The sequence below is a fragment of the Crinia signifera genome, chromosome 1 (assembly GCF_055691185.1).
Source record: "Crinia signifera chromosome 1, ASM5569118v1, whole genome shotgun sequence".
In the NCBI taxonomy this organism is placed as follows: domain Eukaryota; kingdom Metazoa; phylum Chordata; class Amphibia; order Anura; family Myobatrachidae; genus Crinia; species Crinia signifera.
In genome coordinates this window covers 339,827,333-339,833,791 of record NC_139217.1, presented here as the reverse complement: position 1 = coordinate 339,833,791, position 6,459 = coordinate 339,827,333, and positions in this window count along the sequence as shown.

The following is a 6,459-nucleotide window of genomic DNA, read 5'->3' as shown; positions in this document are numbered from 1 at the left end:
TTGGATGTGGCCCTATTGTTGCTGGTTGGCGCCATGACCTCAAAAAATGTAGACCGAACATTGTAAGAACAGTGCTGCACAGTCGAAAGTAAAATTGAATCCATGCACAAGCTGAAGGTCAGGGAAAGGAAGCTGTCAAAACAGAGAAATGCCCATTTTCTAGATTTCCAATTTCTGTGCCATCCCTTACACTCACTTCCTCTCTGAGCTCAGCAAGGCTTATTTAAAATAAGCAAATACACAGCACATTAAGTTTTGCAGAAAGGCACCTACTGCATACATTTACATTACACTGCTTGACCTCCATACAAAAATGTTTTAAAAAAGAAATTACAAAAACAAAATCTCTCTTTAACTTTTTTATTTATCACAAAGTAAAAATATATTTTCATGCAAATTCATAAATGTTCTCTTTCCTGGAGAAGGGCTCCAGCAAGAGCACAATGTTATCACATTTTTTCATGGTTCAGGTCCTAGACAATGGGTCCGATTCCGACCTGATCACACAGCTGCAAATTTGCAGAGCTCAGCGATCAGATATATGCCGCCCCTTCAGGCTGTTTGGGGCCAGAGTCACATGACTTCCCCTCAAACACCTGGGAGCATTTTCCCTGACACTTCCAGCTTCCTGTCAATCATCCTGCGAACGGCCAGGGATTAAAAAAAGTTGCAGAATTTTATTGCAAGATGGCCTTGTGCATGAGTACTAGGGACCATATACATGGGCAGTCTATCAATAATCACCAGGCCTGCACATTTTCAGCTGTGTGATCAGGTCTGAATCACCAGCTTCACTAACACTGAGCAGGGTCGTGGATTTTACTGGGGTGGCTGCAGTACTGCAGACCATAGGTATACTCTGCCCCAGGACATGTTTATGGAAATTGTTTGACAAATATATGCAACTATCCGTTATCCAAAATATTCCGAAAACCATAGTCTCCAAAATGTTTCTTTTATTTTTTGCTACACACCTACTGGGGACATCGTGGATAGTATCTGAAGGCACATACGATTTGCATACAAGTCTGACTATATAGTGCAGATCTGCACTATATAGTCAAGGCAGACAAGACTTTCAGCCTTACGATATGTGAACGAGCATCGGAATCGGATCGGGATCTGAAGGGTTAAAACCCTTGCAATCTGCATCCAATTCCGATCCGATGTTGACTATATCATCAACATCGGAAGGCAAAAAGTACCGTGTGTACACACCATAACTGGCACTACTGAGGACATGATATGTAACTGGCACTAAATATGTTCAAGGACATGATTACTTGGCATTCAAATTCAGTGCCTGAGACACAAACTTTGTTTCATGTTTTAAAACCTTGTTTCATTCACAAATAAAATATATTTGTGTGCATTTCATGTCTTTGATGTGTTTATATAACATAAATGCAAAATACCTCAAGATACCTCATTCAAATATAAAAATAATCCGTTATCCAAAATTCTTCTGGTTCCAAACATTTTGGATAAGGGATACTCAACCTGTATCATTGTATAAATGCTGGTTTCATTCTAGTATTCCACTAGTTAGGGTGAGGTGTAGTGTTCTGCTGCCACTTTATATATGTCAGAGCACATTTTAGCACATTAAACACCACCATATACGCAAAAAGTATAATAATTGCAGCAACAGATGGGAGTACCACCATTTTAGAGAAAGGGTCCCAAGGTAAAATGTGTACTGATCAAGTGATACTCATATCATTACTGTAACGACTTCAAAACCATACATTTCTATTTTGATTCATTCTAAACATAATTTAAAAAATTCTGAATTTCATGAAAACTTTAGCACTGTATACATTAGAAGCCAAAAATTCTGTCTGTTTACTGTAAACAAGAACCTGATATTCGGCAGTGTGGGATTGCTCCTTTGCGATTTACTGAAAAGAAGAAACGCACTTTAGTTCCATTCCACTCTTTTCCTTTCTTTCTAATTGTCATGTTGTCTTTTCCGTCATTTCTCTCCCCATTTATCTACTTTCTCTGACATTTTCCCCCAGCCCTGGCCCTGCTGCTGTCTATCTTGTCTCACATAATGTCACTGCCTCTTTAGAATCAATTCATCAGAGCGGAAATTAACAAGTGCTGACGGCCATGGCAGAAGAAAATCTACCATCTGTGCATGGGGAAAACTGCATTGGGGCCCAAAGAGCAACATTAGATCAATTGAAACAGAAATAAATAAAATATAGTATTTCTCAATTATGTTGTTCCAAATTAACGTAACACAATGTGCATTAATATTTACTACAACGTCCCCCACCATGTTTTCAAAATGACAGTATACTTTTCTTTGAGTTACCCAACACTTAATGCATATATAAAAATATATATGTATAAACTGTATTTTATATCAAGTCGTAAATTTGACAATGCCATTAGCAGCTATCTTCCCATGGGCAATTCTAGTCTCTCCGATGCACGAGGCATAGAAATTGCTGTTTCTTTCAATGTTTTTATAAAAAGTTAAAATATTCATAAGTTGCTCACTGTGCGTTAATATTTCTTTGAGTCTGCCTCAGATTCTAAGTCGCTGACTTGCATCAATAAACTGGATGCAACTATGTATACCTTTTGTTGTATATTCAAGTGAGCAATGTGAGCAATGCCGATAGATCGCCGTCATAGCTCTCGGGTCAGTATTCAACTAACCCCCTTCACTTGCCATTTCCACCGCGCAGAACGGCTGTTGCTATGGGAAACCAATAAGATACTACTGATTATCTTCTAGAAGCTGCTAAATAAGTAAGAAATTGATTCTGAATGGTTGCCCATAGCAACATCCTATGTGAAAAATAAATCCCATCGTAATAAATTTCCCCCTATGTCTCATGTGGAGTTTTAGAACAAGCCGTTTTATTTGGTTTTATTCTAAATTGTTTTATTATTTTCCAACTAGTGCTTCTTGAGTTGCTGGAAGGTGGCAGTAACCGCCAGCTGGTGCCGAGCATTTGCTATGTCAGACAACGCAATGTGGTACAGCTACATCTAATTACCAAACAGGCAATACATCATATTGACTAATTTGTAAAAAGTGATTACTTGTGTAAGTCAATAATAAACAACTGTGGTAAAAAATAAAAAAAAGCAGTGGTGTTAACTAGTTTTTATTTATTATAAAAAATTGTGGCAGCAGTGACATTTGTAATAGCACAGATTTTTTTTTTAATTTGAAGTATTCTCAAAAGACAAGTAGCTCAAAGTCATGAACACACTGTTCAAATAACTGGCAGGTCACTTAAAAGAAGAAAAAAAATAGACACTCTAACTAAAAGGAGGACACTAGAAGGGTATGTGAAAATGTATATTTCTTCACAGGACATGAAAGGATTGAGTAGCAAAAACTCAAACCATAACACCAACAGGAGAAGAAGGCAGTAGATGGATCATTTTTCACAAGCTTAAGATACAATGCATAGGCAAGTGCAGGGGGGGTGTTTCTGGTTGCCCGGAAACCTCCCTCCTCTTGGCAAGTGCCCTAAATGATGACAACAATAGCACTGTAATATAATATGATCAAAATAGCAATATAGCTGCACACAGGGGTTAAAGTGGGCCGGAACGGGGCGGAACTCAGTTCCGGCAGTTGTAATTGAAGCCGGAACTCAGTTCCGCCTCCTTCCTCCCACCATGCCTGGCCACAGTAACATTTCCCCAGCACAGCAGGCAGGTTGACTCAGGCTGCATTAAGCACTGCAGCCAGCCATTACTGTGCGTGCAGCCCGCCCAGTGTCCCCCGCCTCCGCAGCCCGACTAGTGTCCCACCGCTCACCCCACCCGGCAGTGTGCAGTCACAGTGTATGTGACTTACTTGCCAGTTGCCGCTGATGAGAGGAAGGAGGATGCTGAGAGGCAGACAGTGTAACTCACTGTCTGCCTCTCAGCATCCGTCCTCTCATTAGCCAGCGCCCAGCAGCCTGCAAAGACTATTTTGTACGGCTACCCAGTGGAGACCCAACCCGCCGAATAAAATGAATAATAATGAGGTGGGGGGGCGGGATATTGGGGCGGAGCTAAGGGGATGAGGAGACCTGGCCCATAATGCCTCCCCCATGCCTCTGCTGCTGGCGTATCCTGAGGTGAGGAGCAGCGCTGCCCTCTGCCGCCCTTTACCCACGCGGATACCAAGGGTAGGGACCTGGTGCTGCTCCTGGTTATGAATAATGCAGAAATTATACATTTATTTGAAGTAGGAAGTTCCTCGGAGGATAAGGTAGCCAGCTTTGTTTTATTCAGTGATGATGATAAGTGCTGTGTTGGAGTGATGTTCGTGCCTGTGTGTGTGTTCCCCCTGGCACTGAACATGTAATGTAACACCTGGCACCAAGCATGTAATCCCTGGCATCGAGCAATGTAACCCCTGACACCGAGCATGTAATCCCTGGCATCGAGCAATGTAACCCCTGACACCGAGCATGTAATCCCTGGCATCGAGCAATGTAACCCCTGACACTGAGCATGTTAACCCTGGCACAGTGCAAGAAACCCCTGGCACAGTGCTGTAACCCCTGGCACTGTGCAAGAAACCCCTGGCATCGAGCAATGTAACCCCTGGCATTGAGCAATGTAACCCCTGACACAGTGCATGTAACCCCTGGCATTGAGCAAGAAACCCCTGGCACTTGCATGTAAATCCTGGCACCATGCATATAACCCCTGGCACTCTGCATGTTACCCCTGGCACTGTGCATGTAATACCTGGCACTGTGCATGTAACACCAGGCATCGAGCAAGAAACCCCTGGCACTTGCATGTAACCTCTGGCACTGTGCAGGAAACCCCTGATATCGAGCAAGAAACCCCTGGCACTTGCATGTAAATCCTGGCACTCTGCATGTAACCCCTGGCACTGTGCAGGAAACCCCTGGAACTGCATCTGTAACCCCTGGCACTGTGCAGGAAACCCCTGACATCAAATGAAAAACCCATGACACTGAGCATGCAACCCCTGGTTTCGAGCAAGAAAACCCTAGCAATAAGCATGTAGGGAAGTGGCACCTGTGTTACATAATATGTAATGGGCAATATCCGTGTGTGGCATATTGTGTAATGGGCATTACGGCGTGTTGCATAATGTGTAATAGCCATTACGGTGTGCATAATCCCCTGTCCAACAAAGCCATGCCCTAAATTTTTGCGGCGCGCCTTCGGCGCGCACTGTTCTGTTTCTTTTATCTTTTCGGTTGTTTTGCAATGTGGGGCATAATTGTAATTAGGGGTGGTATTACGTGGCCTGCATTCTTCTTTTCATGGGTATGTGGGATAGGCCATAAATGTAAAGCTTACAGGGGGGTGCCGAACACCCTAGGAGGGGGGGGGGGCGGCGGGGGAAGCAGTGAGTTCCACCACCTCACCAGGACCACTTTAAGCACTGGCTGCACATGCCTGGTGTACCAGCTTCTTCTACCACATTTACTGTATTTGTGGATCTGAACCCTTAAACATTGCAATGGACCAGAGAGTAGCTGCCAGGAGGAAGAGACAGGAGCCTTACCATAAAGTGAGAGATTGTGAGCTTAGAAAGTGCAATACTGTTTCTATTATGTTTGTGTATTTATTTATTTATTATGATATGTTTAACTTTTTCCTGACCACTAATCATGTAAATGTTTGAAAAAGCCTATACTGTAGACCATCTGTGTTTTTAAATATTAATACTGTATTCCATACAGAATCCAGTGTATAAAAATACCAATTTTCATAGTTGTTACCGCTCCCAAGGACTCCCCTACTTACTCCAATGTGCTGCAGAGTGGGATATTTTGGTGTATATCTGGAAACATCCACCCCCCCTCAAAAATCCTGCGTTTGCCACTGCCATGGGTAATACACTGACCTTGTATATATTTTCTTTAATTAAGGTGTATAGTGAACTGGATACTACTTTAATAATTTGCAGGACTATCAGGTCATGGCCAATAACTGCGTAGTAGCATTATGCCGCTCCTTTGTTTATTGTATTTCACCTGTTTTATTGTGGTTTTTTTTCATTATTTAACTGTTTTTTGGTGTAAGCATGCCTCTCATTTTTGGATGCTGCTGGGCTTTGTGTAATATGTTGCCATGGCAATCCGGGCCCGCTGTCGTGCTCTATGGTAGCCGTGATTAAGACGTGATGATGCGCCGATCGGGTGCCGAATACGTCAGTCTCAGAGGGCTGGTGTGGGGAGCAAGGCGGAGCTCGTGAGGTTGTCAGGCAACTGTTTGCTAATTGTTGTTATGTTGCCATTAGGGTGACCAACTCATCCCTTTAATCCGGGACACATATTAATTACACAGGTTCTGTGGCTGGCTTTCACCTGGTTTTAAACTGCCACACCTCAAGACTCCATTTCACCTGGTTTTAAACTGCCACAGAACCTGTGTAATTGTTATGTGTCCCAGATTAAAGGGATGAGTTGGTCACCCTAGTTGCTATAGTGATGTGGGCTGGAGCTG